This window comes from Oncorhynchus keta, chromosome 4, assembly GCF_023373465.1.
Source record: "Oncorhynchus keta strain PuntledgeMale-10-30-2019 chromosome 4, Oket_V2, whole genome shotgun sequence".
Classification (NCBI taxonomy): Eukaryota; Metazoa; Chordata; class Actinopteri; order Salmoniformes; family Salmonidae; genus Oncorhynchus; species Oncorhynchus keta.
In genome coordinates this window covers 65,637,577-65,656,282 of record NC_068424.1, presented here as the reverse complement: position 1 = coordinate 65,656,282, position 18,706 = coordinate 65,637,577, and the positions used below count along the sequence as shown (strand labels likewise).

The window sequence follows — 18,706 nt, the reverse complement described above, 5'->3', positions numbered from 1 at the left end:
GCATGCAGATATCATACAGCAGAATATTATAGTGTCCGGTGACTAGTATTATGACCGACAGGCAATTTTCTGCATCGTAACCACCACTGCGGTTCGAAAACTGATGCATAAATACACCTTTTCAATCACATGCAATTCCTCCTCATCTCCACGAACGTTACAATGAAAATATGATACACCTATCATAAGAAAATGTGAAGCTAGATTGCATCCTCAATGATGGGATATCTGTTTAGTTTACTAATGACTCAAGATTATCCAAGTCCCTGAAAATAGAATACCACTGTGTGTATAGTATAGAAACAGCGTATTGCTATTTGTAGACATTTTACTTATTTGTAGCTGAAGATCCCTATACTTGTGTTGACAAAGGCGGGGCCGTGGCTTACTCTGGCTATGGTGTTGAAAGTTTAGACATATGCTCGAGGCAAGTTGCAGTCGGTTTGATTTGTATCGATCGCTGTTTCCATTTGTCTGCACTCTGGATGAAATACCATGCCCCAAATGGTATATCCGGATCTCCAGCTGCTTTGAAGGACCAAGTGTTCTGTGAAATGGAAGTGTTAAAAAAAAAAAAATCTACCATGGAAAGTGATCTAAATTTGAGTGAACGTTTTATTGATTTTTATTTTTGTGTTGTCTTCCTCAGTACATCACAGCTGCACTGTACATGACATCTAGACATGTTGAGCTCAGACCATTTTGAATAGAGTATATTTCACTACAACTATTCCACAGCAAAAGCATAGTAAAGCTGTTATAGCAGAGGATGTGGCTACCTATCGTCTTCTAGGCACTCCCACCAAGGCAGTTGGATTGCTTGTTTAGTGGGTGTTATTAAACAAGCATTAGGAAAGAACTTTGAACAAATAGCCTACCTCACCTTATGTTACTTTATTAAAAATGCCTGTAAGCCTAAGGGAAATTGACATCGTTGCACTTCAGCCTAATGAGCCTATTATAAACCTGAGAGACCAAATCCTTGAAGTGCCATGAGCCTTCCCCAAGCCAACACATATCTTATGACAATAGAAGCTGCCTAGCATAACTGGGACTGCTTTTTTCTGTGTCATCTGTTCTAGATGATTATGAGGCCTGTGAAAGTGAAAGGTCTGAATTACTCCCAATGCAACTGAAGCCAGGGGTGATCATTCCATTGTGTTCAATCGAAGGAGCCTGGCCTTTCAAAGGAGAGTGAGATGAGTTTCAATGCATTGTATTGGTAGGTAGGACTCTAAATAATTAAACGAAAGCATAGATTCCGAAGAAGACTGACTGCAGCTGCAGTCACAAGAGTGAGAACATAAATTATGCAAGGCCTGTCACCACCACAACCCCACCCTCACTACTGCCCTCCATTTATTTTTTTTCCAGTTACAAAGAGCAAACGTTTCCCTTTCTACTTGGCTGTGAAGCTGTCTGGGCCTTATGCCACACCCACTTATCTAAAGAAAAAGTATCCCATTTTTCTGTGGAAGCACTTTTCTGAACATTGGAATCGATTAGGGCCTGCCCTGTCTGACAAGTCGGTCGTGACCTATCCTGTCCCAGCAAGTACTTATTTTTTTCTCTCTCTCAACTTGTTATTTTGCTGCATATCCTGCCCCCATACTCCTGTTCTCATTGCATCCCCTCCCTTCCTGTTGTGATTTATTTTATTTTATCACTGCAGTACATCAGGGCCCTGTTTCCATCTAGAAAGGGCAGCCCTCTGCCAGGCTTACCACCTAATCCACCCGTGGCCTGTCTGTCAGCTTCTCTGTGCGACATCACACTCCCCAGTCTCTCCACCACGTGCTGCTTGGCTTCCCTCCGCTGTGGGGACATCAGACGTCACGGCTCGCGCTGCCCTCACTGGGCCCAGGCCATGTTGCTAAAACGGCCTTATCTGAGAACTGTGTGTAGACTGGGGCCTGGGTGATATGAGAGGCCATCTACACATGTACAGAACCAGGCAAGGCATTGACAGGTAATGGCACCCAGGACTTTCAACGATGGGTTCGGTGTGCGCTGTGAATTGTCCACATCTCTTACGAGGAGGTGTGTGTGTGCTATAAGCTCAGATGAGATCCTTTTGAAAGGAGCGATGATTGCTGTTGAGGGATATCCCCCAGATGGAATGGGTTCAAAAAGTCTTAATTGACAGATGTCAGCAACCACCATCCTCTTTTTTGTTGAATGACCTGTTTCACCTGCTTGTCTACAATCACCACATACAGACCCCAGCCCAGCCCCCACCTGGCCAGATAAAGTAGCCCAGACCCAACCTGGCCAGGTAAAGAAACCCAGACCCCACCTCCACCCCGGACCCCACCTGGCCAGGCAAAGTAGCCCGGACCCCAGCTGGCCAGGTAAACTAGCCCAGAGAGAATCACATTGGTCACATCAAGAGCTTAGTGCTTGTGTGTCTGTTCTGCCCATTCACATAAATACCTAATCCTCCACCATTCTGCTTTGTTCTAACACAAATATTATTCACAAGGAACACACTTAACAGAGTCTACCCCCTTCTCTCTCGCTCTACCCCCTCTCTCTCTACCCCCTCTCTCTCGCTCTACCCCCTTCTCTCTCGCTCTACCCCCTTCTCTCTCGCTCTACCCCCTTCTCTCTCGCTCTACCCCCCCCCTTCTTCTCTCTCGCTCTACCCCCTTCTCTCTCGCTCTACCCCCTTCTCTCTCGCTCTACCCCCTTCTCTCTCGCTCTTACCCCTTCTCTCTCGCTCTACCCCCTTCTCTCTCGCTCTACCCCCTTCTCTCTCGCTCTACCCCCTTCTCTCTCGCTCTACCCCCTTCTCTCTCGCTCTACCCCCTTCTCTCTCGCTCTACCACCTTCTCTCTCGCTCTACCACCTTCTCTCTCGCTCTACCACCTTCTCTCTCGCTCTACCACCTTCTCTCTCGCTCTACCACCTTCTCTCTCGCTCTACCACCTTCTCTCTCGCTCTACCACCTTCTCTCTCGCTCTACCACCTTCTCTCTCGCTCTACCACCTTCTCTCTCGCTCTACCCCCTTCTCTCGATCTCTCCCCTTCTCGCTCTCGCTCTCTCTCTCGCTCTCTCCCCTTCTCTTTCTCTCTCGCTCTCTTCTCTTTCTCTCTCGCTCTCTCTCTCGCTCTCGCTCTCTTCTTTCTCTCTCGCTCGCTCGCTCTCTTTCTCTCTCTCTTTCTCTCTTCTCTTTCTCTCTCGCTCTCTTCTCTTTCTCTCTCTCTCTCGCTCTCTTCTCTCTCTCTCTCTCGCTCTCTTCTCTTTCTCTCTCTCTCTCGCTCTCTTCTCTTTCTCTCTCTCTCTCGCTCTCTTCTCTTTCTCTCTCTCTCTCGCTCTCTTCTCTTTCTCTCTCTCACTCGCTCTCTTCTCTTTCTCTCTCTCTCTCGCTCTCTTCTCTTTCTCTCTCTCTCTCGCTCTCTTCCCCTTCTCTCTCTCTCTCTCTCTCTCGCTCTCTTCTCTTTCTCTCTCTCGCTCTCTTCTCTTTCTCTCTCTCTCTCGCTCTCTTCTCTTTCTCTCTCTCTCTCGCTCTCTTCTCTCTCTCTCGCTCTCTTCTCTTTCTCTCGCTCTCTTCTCTTTCTCTCTCTCTCTCTCTCTCTCTCTTCTCTTTCTCTCTCTCTCTCGCTCTCTTCTCTCTCACTCGCTCTCTTCTCTTTCTCTCTCTCTCTCGCTCTCTTCTCTTTCTCTCTCTCTCTCGCTCTCTTCCCCTTCTCTCTCTCTCTCTCTCTCTCGCTCTCTTCTCTCTCTCTCTCGCTCTCTTCTCTTTCTCTCTCTCTCTCGCTCTCTTCTCTTTCTCTCTCTCTCTCGCTCTCTTCTCTCTCTCTCGCTCTCTTCTCTTTCTCTCGCTCTCTTCTCTTTCTCTCTCTCTCTCGCTCTCTTCTCTTTCTCTCGCTCTCTTCTCTTTCTCTCTCTCTCTCGCTCTCTTCTCTTTCTCTCTCTCTCTCGCTCTCTTCTCTTTCTCTCTCGCTCTCTCCCTTTCTCTCTCTCGCTCTCTCCCCTTCTCTCTCTCTCTCTCTCTCTCTCTCTCGCTCTCTCCCCTTCTCTCTCTCTCTCTCTCTCGCTCTCTCCCCTTCTCTCTCTCTCTCGCTCTCTCCCCTTCTCTCTCTCTCTCTCGCTCTCTCCCCTTCTCTCTCTCTCTCTCTCTCTCTCGCTCTCTCCCCTTCTCTCTCTCTCTCTCTCGCTCTCTCCCCTTCTCTCCCCTTCTCTCGCTCTCTCCCCTTCTCTCGCTCTCTCCCCTTCTCTCTCGCTCTCTCCCCTTCTCTCTCGCTCTCTCCCCTTCTCTCTCGCTCTCTCGCTCTCTCCCCTTCTCTCTCTCCCCTTCTCTCTCGCTCTCTCGCTCTCTCCCCTTCTCTCTCTCCCCTTCTCTCTCTTCCCTTCTTGCTCTCTCTCGCACTCTCCCCTTCTCGCTCTCTCCCCTTCTCGCTCTCGTGCTCTCCCCCTCTCCTGCGCACTCTCCCCCTGTAGCTTTTTCTAATAATGAGTTATCCCCCAAAAATTGCATGTGCCGAATACACTGTAAAATGCTTACTTATTTTTTAAGTTGATTTATTTCACATTTATTTAACCAGGTAGGCCAGTTGAGAACAAGTTCTCATTTACAACTGCGACCTGGCCAAGATAAAGCAAAGAAGTGTGACACACAACAGGGTTACACATGGGATAAACAAACATGCAGTCAATAACACAATAGAAAATATATATACAGTGTGTGAAAATGTAGTAAGATTAGGGAAGTAAGACAATAAATAGGCCAACGTGGTGAAATAATTACAATTTAGCAATTCAACACTGGAGTGATAGATGTGCAGAAGATTCATGTGCAAGTAGAGATACTGGGGTGCAAAGCAGCAAAAAACCCCACAAAAAACAATATGGGATGAGGTAGTTCGGTGGCTATTTACAGATGAGCTATGTACAGGTGCAATGCTCTGTAAGCTGCTCTGACAGCTAATGCTTAAAGATAGTGAGGGAGATACGAGTCTCCAGCTTGTTATTTTTGCAATTCGTTCCAGTCATTGGCAGCAGAGAACTGGAAGGAAAAGTGGCCAAAGGAGGAGTTTGCTTTAGGGGTGACCAGTGAAATATACCTGCTGGAGCGCGTGCTACGAGTGGGTGCTGATATGGTGACCAGTGGGCTAAGGCGGGACTAGCAAAGACTTATAGATGACCTGGAGCCAGTGGGTTTGGCAACGAATATGAAGCGAGGGTCAGCCAACGAGAGCATACAGTTTGCATTGGTGGGTAGTATATGGGGCTTTGGTGACAAAACGGATGGCACTGTGATAGACTGCATCCAATTTGCTGAGTAGAGTGTTGGAAGCTATTTTGTAAATGACATCGTCGAAGTCAAGGATCGGTAGGATAGTCAGTTTTACGAGGGCATGTTTGGCAGCATGAGTGAAGGATGCTTTGTTGCGAAATAGGAAGCCGATTCTAGATTTAATTTTGGATTGGAGATGTTTAATGTGAGTCTGGAAGGAGAGTTTACAGTCTAACCAGACACCTAGGTATTTGTAGTTGTCTGCATATTCTAAGTCAGAACCGTCCAGATTAGTGATGCTGGACGGGCGGGCAGGTATGGGCAGCGATCGTTGAAGAGCATGCATTTAGTTTTACTTGCATTTAAGAGTAGTTGGAGAGGCATTGAAGCTCGTCTGGAGTTTTGTTAACTTCCGTGTCCAAAGAAGGGCCGGAAGTACACAGAATGGTGTCGTCTGCGTAGAGGTGGATCAGGGAATCACCAGCAGCAAGAACGACATCATTGATGTATACAGAGAAAAGAGTTGGTTCGAGAAGTGAACCCCGTGGCACCACCATAGACTGCCAGAGGTCCGGACCACAGACCCTCCGATTTGACACACTGAACTCTACCTGAGAAGTAGTTGGTGAACCAGGAGAGGCAGTCATTTGAGAAACCAAGGCTGTTGAGTCTGCCGATAAGAATGCGGTGATTGACTAGAGTCGATGAAGACTGCTGCACAGTATTGTCTTTTATCGATGGCGGTTATGATATTGTTTAGGACCTTGAGCGTGGGGTAGAGTTGCTGAGCAGTAGAATAAAAAATAGTTGCAGCAACATATGTGTTACGATCAACTAGGAGTGGTGGGTGGAATCAGGCGCAGAGAGCAGGGTTCAGTCTTTCTTTCAAATGTATTCCCCAGCGCAACAAAACAGTCACGCCAACACACCGGGCGTATATAAGTTGCCAGTCCAAACAACAGGACAAAATAGTCCGGAGAATAAGTACACGAATAACTCACACCATCAAACACAGAGTAACAAAAACAAGCCCGCACAAATACCCAGCGGGCCTAGTGCCCTTAACCTCTTGGTCCTACCTGGCACGCAGGCGTCCCATCTAGACATCTGGAAATGCAAATGTGCTACGCTAAATGCTAATAGTACTAGTTAAAACTCAAACGTTCATTAAAATACACATGCAGTGTATTGAATTAAAGCTACACTCGTTGTGAATCCAGGCAACAAGTCAGATTTTTAAAATGCTTTTCGGCGAAAGCATGAGAAGCTATTATCTGATAGCATGTAACACCCCAAAAGACCCGCAGGGGACGTACACAAAATAATTAGCATAGTCGTCGCTACACAAACCGCACAAATAAAATATAAAACATTCATTACCTTTGACCATCTTCTTTGTTGGCACTCCTAGATGTCCCATAATCACTGGGTCTTTTTTTCGATTAAATCGGTCCATATATAGCCTAGATATCGATCTATGAAGACTGTGTGATAAACGGAAAAAAATAGCGTCTTGTAACGTCATTTTTTTAAATAAAAAAAAAGTCGACGATAAACTTTCACAAAACACTTCGAAATACTTTTGGAATGCAACTTTAGGTATTATTAAACGTTAATAAGTGATCAAATTGATCACGATGCGAAGTATATTCTTTAGCTGTCCGTCTGGAAAAAATGTCCGGGTAATTCTCAACCAAAATATCCTGTCGGAGACCGGAGGAAACGCGTTGCCTTGCGTCTGTTTGACCAAGAAACAAAGCCTAGGCAAATGACGAGACTCTAGACAACGTGTGGAAGCTGTAGGTATTGCAACCTCAGCCCCATTAAATGTGGTTCACCTTTATCAATGGGTTCAAGTCGCGCATGGATATATATTTCCATTTTCAGTGATCAGATTTTCCTGCGCTTTTCGATGAATCGCACGTTCTGTTATAGTCACAGCCGTGATTTAACCAGTTTTATAAACGTCTGAGTGTTTTCTATCCACACATACTAATCATATGCATATACTATATTCCTGGCATGAGTAGCAGGGCGCTGAAATGTTGCGCGATTTTTAACAGAATGTTCGAAAAAGTAGGGGGTAGGATTAACAGGTTAAATACCCTACAAACAAACCCTAATACAAAACAGGTGTACCCAATTACCCAATGACCCAAAACAAACAGAAAGGGAATCGATGGCAGCTAATAGGCCGGCGGCGACGACCGCCGAGCACCGCCCGAACAGGAAGAGGCACCATCTTCGGCGAGGTTCGTGAGAATATGCCGCGTGTTAGGAGAGATAGGGCTGATGACTGGTCCGTCCGAACTAGAGATCGATTGATTAATCGGAATGGCCGGTTAATTAGGGCCGATTTCAAGTTTTCATAACAATCGGAAATCGGTATTTTTGGGCGCCGATTTGCCAATTTTTCTTTAGAATAAAAAAAAACAACATTTTATTTTTAATTTATATATTTTGAAATAACTTTATTTAACTAGGCAAGTCAGTTAAGAACACGTTCTTATTGTCAATGACGACCTAGGAACGGTGGGTTAACTGCCTTGTTCTGCCCCTGAACAACAGATTTTCACCTTGTCAACTTGGAGGATCCAATCTTGCAACCTTAGTTAACTAGTCCAACGCAATAACGACCTGCCTCTCTCTCGTTGCACTCCACAAGGAGTTACGAGAATGCCTGTTACGCGCAGTAAGCCAAGGTAAGTTGCTAGTTAGCATTAAACCTATCTTATAAAAAACAATCAATCATAATCACTAGTTAACTACACATCGTTGATGATATTACTAGATATTATCTAGCGTGTCCTGCATTGCATATAATCTGACTGAGCATACAAGTATCTAAGTATCTGACTGAGCGGTGGTAGGCAGAAGCAGGCGTGTAAAAATGCATCCAAACAGCACTTTTGTGCGTTTTGCCAGCAGATCTTCGTTGTGCGTCAAGCATTGTGCTGTTTATGACTTCAAGTCTATCAACTCCCGAGATGAGGCTCGTGTAACCGAAGTGAAATGGCTAGCTAGTTAGCTCGCGCTAATTGTCGTTGTTGCTGGTTCGAGTCCAGGGAGGAGCGAGGAGAGGGACGGAAGCTATACTGTTACACTGGCAATACTAAAGTGCCTATAAGAACATCCAATAGTCAAAGGTTAATGAAATACAAATAGTATAGAGAGAAATGGTCCTATAATAACTATAACCTAAAACTTCTTACCTGGGAATTTTGAAGACTCATGTTAAAAGGAACCACCAGCTTTCATATTTTCTCATGTTCTGAGCAAGGAACTTAACTTTTTGCGTCGAGCCATCCTGGATCCGGGATCGTGAATACAGCCTCAAGCTCATTACCATAACGCAACGTTAACTATTCATGAAAATCGCAACTTAAATTAATCTATTTGCTCTCAAGCTTAGCCTTTTATTAACAACACCGTCATCTCAGATTTTCAAAATATGCTTCTCAACCATAGCAAACTAGCATTTAGCGTTTAGCGTTAGCATTTAGCGTTAGCATTTAGCATTAGCATTTAGCGTTAGCATTAGCAGGCAACATTTTCACAAAAACCAGAAAAAAAATTCAATAAATCATTTAACTTTGAAGAACTTCAGATGTTTTCAATGAGGAGACTCTCAGTTAGATAGCAAATGTTCAATTTTCCTGAAAGATTAGTTGTGCAGGAGAAATCAGTCCGTTTTCCGCGTCATGTTTGGCTACCAAAAAAAAAAAACAAATTCATTCATCCAAACGCCAAACTTTCTTCCACATTAACTCCATAATATCGACTGAAACATGGTAAACGTTGTTTAGAATCAATCCTCAAGGTGTTTTTCACATATCTCTTCATGATATTTCATTCCTGGAAGTCTCCTCTCTGTCTCAATCACATGGATGAATGCGAGCAGCTTGGAGATTACGCAACAATTTCAACAAAGGACACTGGGCGGACCCCTGGTAAATGTAGTCTCTTATGGCCAATCTTCCAATGATATGCCTACAAATTCGTCACAATGCTGCAGACAACTTGGAGAAACGATAGAAAGGGCAGGCGCTTTCACAGCCATATAAGGAGACAATGGAAAACAGAGCCTCAAAAATTCTGCTCATTTCCTGTTTGAGATTGCATCTTGGTTTCGCCTGTAAGATCAGGGGCACCCACAGATAATATCTTTGCAGTTTTGAAAACGTCAGAGTGTTTTCTTTCCAAAGCTGGCAATTATATGCATAGTCGAGCATCTTTTTGTGACAAAATATTGAGCTTAAAACGGGCACGTTTTTTTAATCCAATAATGAATTAGTGCCCTCCTAGCTTCAACTGGTTAAACGTTAGCTTTCTTACATAGCACTTTTACTTTCTTCTCTAATACTTTGTTTTTGCATTATTTAAACCAAATTGAACATGATTCATTATTTACTTGAGGCAAAATTTATTTTATTGATGTATTAAGTTAAAATAAGTGGTAATTCAGTATTGTTGTAATTGTCATTGTTACAAATAAATAAATAAAAAATTGTCCGATTAATCGCCATCGGCTTTTTTGGTCTTCCAAAAATCGGTATCGGCGTTGAAAAATCATAATCGGTCGACCAGTCCGAACCACGTATGAACAAGGGAATCTACATTCGGAGAGCCTGTTTCTGTCCTGCCCTTGACTTTGGTGCAGGGCATGTGATGTACATAGCCTCTTCGTTGCAAAACTCCCTTATCTTCTCAAAGATAAGTTTGTCTAGCTGTGCCCAGTCCAGGTGGTGCTTGTACAGGCAGACCATCTATGGGAGGAAGGATGTCAGTGTTGCGCAGCAGCTGGAACCTGATCCCAACGGAGTCCAAAAGTTCCTTGGCGACAACAATGCCAGGCTCCTGAGCCTCAAAGCTGTAAAACAGGGAATAACAAAAAAATCAGAAGACATTACAACCTTGCAAAATTCAATTCACCATCAATTCACCTCTGAAGTTTATATATGAAGAATAACCTCATACAATGCAATAAAAAGGATTTTCACCTGAAGCCATCTAACGTTAGCTAGCTGTAAGCAAGCTTTTAACTTGGTCTTTTGTTTAAACATTTAACGTTAGCTAGCCAGCTAAACAATTAACCATAATCCCAATCCATAGAGTTCTAGCAAAACAAACCGATTGTCATAGATAGCTAAAGTTAACCATAATATAACGTAAACTCGTCCCATTCTGTACAAATGTGCGCAACCTCAACATTCAAACGAGGCTACAAAGAAAACTAATGGGACTGTAGCGACTGTGTTGACTTCAAAATCGGGGGTGTGAACTAGGTTTCTATTCAAGCGTTGGTCGACATGGTAATGGCTCTATAGTATTGGAGAAAAGTTGAAAAAACGGACCCTCCGTTACATCGAGACGTGTCGTAACGTACAGCACGCATAATACAACTATTTCTGTCTTACAATCTCTCTCCACCAGGTGTAGCACTACTCTCATCCTTTAAAAACAAGAAATGGACAGTGACGGGGGTAAGGGGGGATACCTAGTCATTTTTTGCGTCATCATTGCATGCGATCATCATTCTCAAAGCCGCTGTTTATTTCTAAGATCAGTTTAGCACCCGACTGAAATTCGACACAAACCTTCAAATAGGTATGTAATGACACATTTATATAAACTCTTTATAGTGTTTTATTTACATTTTAGAGGTGATAAGTTGGACAGATCGAGTGAAAAAAAGCAATTTTGCCACACATCTCTCTGTCTCACTATCACGCATTAGTTTCGCTTCCCCACCCGCCATTTTTAAAAAGACCCGACGGGGCTCATTGCCTGCTTGAATTATGCAGAGACGGGCAGCGTTTAGGTCATGTAATTGATTATGTTGGAAAGGGGAGAAATTGTGCTTTACAATGGTATTGACATTACAGTTGATCTGGAAGTATCACGTTTTGGGGGCGCTAAAATAAGGGCAATTGTACGGACCAAGGCGATGTACGAGTTTACGTTAGTAGGTTCAATGTTAGCTAGCAAGCCAGCCATCGAACTTCAGCCAGCTAGCTAACAGCAAGCTTTAACTTGCAATGAAAACAACTTTTTGACAAAATTAGAAACTTAAAATATCAAACTGTAACTAGATTCTTAACAGTCTACAGTAATGAAAGCTTCACAGCAGACTGCAACCCCTTTCATTAAATAAGACGTCCTGTCTCCTTTCCGTTTTGTATTTACAGCTTGCTCGGCCCGTTTGGTCAAGTCACTCTGGTTCACACTTACTGTGCAATGCCATAAGAAACATCTTAAGCTTAAGCATTTTACTCGTCCTAGCAGAGCTATTTATCCAGAGCGTTGGTGACTAACTGTGCTCCTGGAAACGATACAATTATGCTTTTTTTGACGACGTTTCCTGACACCGGCCATATTCAACCGGTGTTGAAACTCATCTCTCTGCATGTCCTGCCCACTCATTTTCTCAGCCAATCATGGCTAGCAGAAAGGCGCTGTCTTTTTCTGTTGTTTAACCAACTAGTCTCCTAATAAAATTGTATTTTTATTTACAGATGGCACAAAAGTTTATCATGACACATGAAAGTTCACATGTTCGAGAAGGCATTTCTGCCAAAAAATGCATTTTGATGAAAAAGTAAAAAAAAAATGTATGTTCGAAAGGCTCTAACACACAGCCCGACTACATGTACCTCTGGAAAATACAGAAATGATGTGAGATCAATGAGTAGTGTCAATCATGTTGGCGGTGGGAGTGAGAGAAAGTGGGAGAAAAGCAGGGAGGGTTAGGCTATTGTACCAACACTTGTATCAACCCTCATCTGCCATCTACACTGACCTAGAGACGGAAGAGTGGTTGTCTCTTCGAGGTGAGCCGAAGAGAATGGGGGAAATGGATATTAGCCTGAGGGTAGCGCGGTGATGGAAGGAAGGACATGAAGTGGAAAATAGAAAAAGATACCCTCGTGAGGGTGCGGCGCGGGAAGAGAATAGAGGGGGGCCGGGGGGGGACTTGGTATGACAGGCTTCTGACCCCAGACAAGGGATTTAATGGCGGGTTGGGCTTTTGTGTCACATTATCAGCCGGTGATCCGCCAGGCACATGGGCAGACCAGACACCAATCCTGTCAAGGTCGTTCTATGTCATTTCAATAAGCCATGCACCCACCAATGCCAGATTGTTTCTGTAGTTAGAACCAAATAATATTATAATTCCTGCAACGTTATTTAAAAAAAATATAATTTGTTCTCTGAGAAATTAAGCTAATTGATTGCACCCAAATTGGTCATTTTAATTGATAGGATTCACATAATATTCAATAAATACAGTAGCAACATCCAATTTGGGCCAAACTGACACACAACAACACAGTTACATGTGGAATAAACAAACATATAATCAATACGCCGCTCCAGCACGGGAACATGACTCAATACTCGGCTCCAGCATCATTTATGGAATCTCTATTGGAGAGAGAAAGCCTTTTCCTCTCTGGCTTCTCTTACCATCTACCTGCCTGGTATGCGTTTGTGAGGGAGAGGGGTCAAGCGTACACATCAAATGTTATTGTTCACATACAGGTATTTAATAGATGTTATTGCTAGTGATGCACCAATATAACATTTTTTGACAGATATCTTCCTTGCCCCCAAAAAAATATGATATTTAAGATTTTAGCAGCCTTTTAAGCATTCTAGTACAGTTAAATAGTTAGACTGCTGTGTCCATGTGTGTTAAGGCACTGCATCTCAGTGCAAGAGGACTGTAGTGCATCGTCACTACAATCCCGGGTTTGGAGTCCCATATGGCGGCGCACAATTGGCCCAGCCTTGTCTGGGCCGTTAATTGTAAATGAGAATTTGTTTTTAACTGACTTGCCTAGTTAAATAAAGGTTACACACACTGACCAAAAATGTATTTTGTTGGCATTATCTTATGTCCCCATTACCAGTAAAACATAATCAAAATGGATTTCTTTCACTTTCTTGCTGTGCTGTTTCGTTATTCGTTTGTTCAGTCATTTCATTCTCAACCAGGATTTCTATGGAACGCTGTTTGGGTCTTTTATGTCAAAAAAGATAAATGTCAAATAACACCTTTTTGACGTGTCAAATAACACCTTTTTGACGTGTCAAATAAGATTGTTGACCAATCAGAATCTGAATATGACTGCACATCACATAATTTAACGTGTTCTTAAATGTTTTACGTAATTATTACACTGACTACACTGTCACTCGTATTTCATATGTCACAAAAGATTCATCGATACGTATGCCATAATATGCTGGTAGTTGTCTTGCGCACCTAGAGTGCTGGTCATAAAAAAATCTAGCTATCTCATGGATGCAAACAATGTTCTTCCCCAAAAACATAGCAAAACGACAATCTAGGTGTCATCATCGAAAACAACCCAACTTTATAAGACAGTTCTTATTTGATGAATGGTGGTTGGACCCATCTGTGAAGCTAGCCACAATAAGGATTAGCCACAATAGTGGACTTTGCGATTAGTCTTTAAAATAAAAGTATGGCATTCTATTTGTATTCATTTGCATCACTGTCGTTGACATACTTTTATTTTGAAGGCAAACTGAAAATTCCACTATTGTGCCTATTCCTTATTGTGGCTAGCTTCACAACACATAACCCGGTCCGGTCGAACCTCACTAGCCAGATGAAGCTAGCTGGCTGCTTATAATGTTTGGGCAACCGGGTTAATTAGCTGGCTAGCTATTTATTTTCATGAACTGAGATTCAATTTCAATAAGCGAACAACAAGTGGCAACCTAGCTAATACTTGCTCACAAGGATTCCTAAATCATTGCTAAGAATAATGAAAATACAGCCTCTAAGGTGCAGGGTTGAGTAACCGGATGTTAATCGGCTAGTGATGGGTATTTTAAGTCTGATGCCCCTTGAGATAGAAGCTGTTTGTCGGTCACTCGGTCCCAGCTTTGGTGCAACTGTACTGACCTCGCCTTCTGATGGTAGCTGGGTGAACAGGCCGTGGCTCAGGTGGTTGGTTGTCCTTGATTATATTTTTGCCTTTCCAGTGACATCGGGTGCTATAGGTGTCCTCGAGGGCAGGCAGTGCTGCGCCTTCTTCACCACACTGTCTGTGTGGGTGGACCATTTCAGATGGTCAGAGATGTGTACGCCGAGGAACTTGAAGCTTTTCACCTTCTCCGCTGTGGTCCTGTCGATACGGATAGGGGCATGCTCCGTTGAGGTTCGAGGTTATTACATGAGCAGGCCACTGTAGAACAACACACATTCTAGTAAGCGGTCAATGCGATCATGCGACAGCAGGACTGCAAGGTCAGGTGAGAAGGCGATGGCCGACATTCCACGGAAAGACAACACAATCAATGGTCAGGAAACTGAAACCGAAGTTGCCCTTGGGCATGGGCCCGGAGTCTCGTGTTTTACGACCCTGCTCGTGACTTGGTACAACTAACCTACAGTGGTTCTTCCTTTTAAAAGTTTTGTAGTACTGCAGCACACAAGCTGCCACAGAATTCTATGGCATGTTATTTAAGTGTCAGCTATTGTTGCCTTTTAATGCTAGTTAGTGCTAGTTGGACCACCAAAAGGCATCTTTGAGAAGCATTTTACTTTTTTAATATTGGCTGTACTAGAGAAATGTAAATGCTTTTTTTGTAAGAACGCAGTATATGGGATTGATTTTAAGAAATGTTATTAATATTATGGAATTTCTATTCCAAGAAAAACGAAACCCTGACAACGTGACCGGTCTAGAGTAGGCTACTGTACTAAGAGCAAAAATAATCCTAACATTTCCACACCCTAATTGTAGGCTATCCAATACCCAAACGGAGATTCAGTGAAAATAAAAATGTAATTGATTTATCAATGCCAGTCCGCATGCTTGTCTCAGAGCAGTGCGAATCGGTGCTGAAATAGTTGACCACATGTAATTCAGTGATATTTATTCCCATAGTAATTCATTATGGATCCATAACAAAATAAACATCTGCGTTACAATTATAATGCATGGTTAATAATAAATTAATATATTTGTAGGGGTTGATGCATTTTTTTGTTTGGGCAAATCTGTTTTTGGAGTACTTAAAACAATGCCTTTGGTGGATCATCATCAAGAGAGAGGGTCCAGCATATCCATCCAGAAGGCGATGTTGAGCTAACGTAGGCTAATGCGATTAGCATGAGGTTGTAAGTAACAAGAACATTTCCCAGGACATAGACATATCTGATATTTGCAGAAAGCTTAAATTCTTGTTAATCTAACTGCACTGTCCAATTTACAGTGAAATACTACCATGCTATTGTTTGGGGAGAGAGCACAATTTTGAACATGAAACATTATTAATAAACAAATTAGGCACATTTGGGCAGGCTTGATAGAAAATTTAACATAAATGCCATGGTTCATCGGATCATTCTAAAACTTTGCACATACACTGCTGCCATCTAGTGGGCAGAATCTAAATTGTACCTGGGCTGGAATAATACATTATGGCCTTTCCCCTGCATTTAAAAGATGGTACAAAAAAATGCAAAAGAACGGTTGTGTTATTCTCCTACATTCCTTTCACTTTTCCACAAACGTAAGTGTTTCTTTTCAAATGGTAGCAAGAATATGCATATCCTTGCTTCAGGGCCTGCGCTACAGGCAGTTAGTTTTGGGTATGTAATTTTTGGCAAAAATGGGTGGAAAAAGCTGGCGGGTCCTTAAGAGGATTTAAACCTGAATACTGATGTAGCTACTGTGCCTTTTGCAAGCTTAGGATTTGATATCTGGCTCATCTGGCAAGGTCACGTCTTTGGTTCTGACTTCTAAACTTGAAATATCCTTGTTCATGGTAATGAGGGAGAGAGGGGTATGCAGAACGTTTAGACTCTGTCAGTACATGTTATTGTTAGACATCAGGTATTCTATGGAAAGGAGATGGGCCACAGTCTGGTTGCAGTTGTTGGGTTGTAATTTGAAATACTTCCTACACCAGAAGATGATGGATATTTGTAGGAGGAATGTGTATGGTGGGGTAAATTAAGGTTGGATATGAGCCAGGGGCTTGGAATGTTACGAAGTAAGGAAAAGGCAATCACATGGTTGCAGTCACTGATAAGGGTGGATTAGTGAGGAATGGGGGCCCAGGTCAGGTCACATTAAGGGAGAAGGAAGAGTTTATTACCAATATCACTTAACTTCCTGCCTAGCAACAGAGATGTATTGGCTGTCCAGATGTGTAAGGAGGAGACTCGGCGTAGGAGGAAGGTTTAAATGCCAGGGCTTGTGTACATGTGTTTTTGTCTAATGCAGCTGTGTGACCCAGTGGGCGAAAAAACTTGGTTTGAGCTTTACTAGTTGTCTGTGAATTTTTTTAAAACGTTGTTTATTTTGAACATAATAGTTCAAAAGAACAATCATGTGTTTCAGTCAGCCTCTGCTTGTTATTTACTATCCGATGTGGCTTGGCTGAGGTGTCAGAACTGTCAGTTACCTCCCAAGATCCCCTGGCAAAGTGTAACGGATGCTAGCAGATACTCATAGACTTCGTCATTGTGACGACGCTAGTTAGGCTCGGGAAACTACCTGGAACTTCCTCCATACTGGACACAGACAAAAATGCTATCCACAAGTTAATCAGGGAAGTAGATAAAGGGCCTCATTGCCAAAATCCCAAAGTGTCCCTTTAATAATTCAACAGGAAGCATCAAATATGCATGTCCCTGTGGTGTGTGCTTAAGTGAGTTTTGGAAATCCTTCAGCGTCTGTTGGATTGGAACTGGACCGACTAATGTAAAGTAGGTCTATTGACACATGGTTAGTTATGATGAATTTAATTGGATGTGACTTACCATTCTCCTAGCTGACATAGAAACATCCAGAGTCATGTTCATTAGGGCATGCAAAGGAAAATGAGCGCTTCTTATTGGACAAGTCCAGGTAGTCCCTCTTGTTGTCTTGAGCAATCCTTACAGATGAAACACAGCACTGCTTTACTCCACATGGATACTACAGGTGTAGGATCTTAATTTGACCTACAATGTTACAGTAAAATGATCCTACAGCAACAGGATTTGAAGGTCCTGTGCTGACGTGTTCTGCCGTTGTGAGGCCTGTGGGATGTAGTGCCAAATTCTCTAAAATTATGTTCTAGGTGGCTTATGGCAGAGAAATTAACATTCAGTTTAAAAAAAAAAAATATGATTTTTCAACGCCGATACCGATTATTGGAGGACCTAAAAAGCAGATACCGATTAATTGGCCGATTTTGTTTTTATTTATTTGTAATAATGGCAATTACAACAATACTGAATGAACATTTACTTTAACTTAAAAAAATTATAATTAAAACAAATTTGGCAAATCGCCGCCCAAAAATATTGTTATGAAAACTTGAAATCTATTTGTCACCAAAGCCCCATACACTACCCACCATTGCAACCTGTACGCTCTCGTTGGTTGGCCCTCGCTTCATACTCGATGTCAAACCGACTGGCTCCTGGTTATCTACAAGTCTCTGCTAGGTAAAGCCTCGCCTTATCTCAGCTCACTGGTCACCATAGCAGCACCCACTTGTAGCACGTGCTCCAGCAGGTATATCTCACTTGTCACCCCCAAAGCCAATTTCTCCTTTGGTCGTCTTTCCTTCCAGTTCTCTGCTGCCAATGACTGGAACAAACGGCAATAATCTCTGAAGCTGGAGACTCTTACCTCCCTCACTAGCTTTTAGCACCAGCTGTCGGAGCAGCTCACAGATCACTGCACCTGTACATAGCCCATCTGTAAACAGCCCATCTATCTACCTACCTCATCCCCATACAGTATTTATTTATTTATATTGCTCCTTTGCACCCCAGTATCTCTACTTGCACATTAATCTTCTGCACATCTACCATTCCAGTGTTTTTAAATTGCTGTATTGTAATTACTTCGCCACCATGGCCTATTTATTGCCTTAACTCCCATATCTTACCTCATTTGCACTCACTGTACATAGACTTTTTGTTTTCTTTTGTTCTGCTGTATTATTGACTATGTTTTGTTTAATCCTTGTGTAACTCTGTTGTATGTGTCGTATGTGCTTTATCTTGGCCAGGTCACAGTTGCAAGTGAGAACTTCTTCTCAACTAGCCTACCTGGTTAAATAAAGGTGAAATAAAATAAATAAATAAAATAGTTGGTATTCAGCAGTCAAGTATGCCTTATTTACTTTAAAGAACTATTAAAATAGTGTTTTTTGTCAGACCTTATAAGCAGCATCTCTATAGAGATGAGATAACGACTTGGAATGAAATGGGCCTAATAAAGTAATCAAATTAAACAAATGTAATTTTAACAACTGAAATATTTTTTTAAAGTAATGTGAATACATAATGGTGAATAAGTGAAACGTGGTAATGGGCAGTCACTATCATCATGGGACTTTTATTAATTGTTTTATTCTGTGTTAAAGCATTCAACCCATAATGCACTTAATGTAAACCGAAAAAAAAAAAATTGAAAACAAAA

The 18,706-nt window shown here is 42.5% G+C and overlaps 1 protein-coding gene across 3 annotated transcripts in view; it reads left to right on the top strand.

Moving 5' to 3' along the window:
- LOC118380753 (phospholipid-transporting ATPase IA-like) overlaps positions 1 to 18,706 on the top strand; it is a 196,579-nt gene that overhangs the window by 549 nt on the left and 177,324 nt on the right. The gene's annotated exons all lie outside the window — the stretch shown is intronic.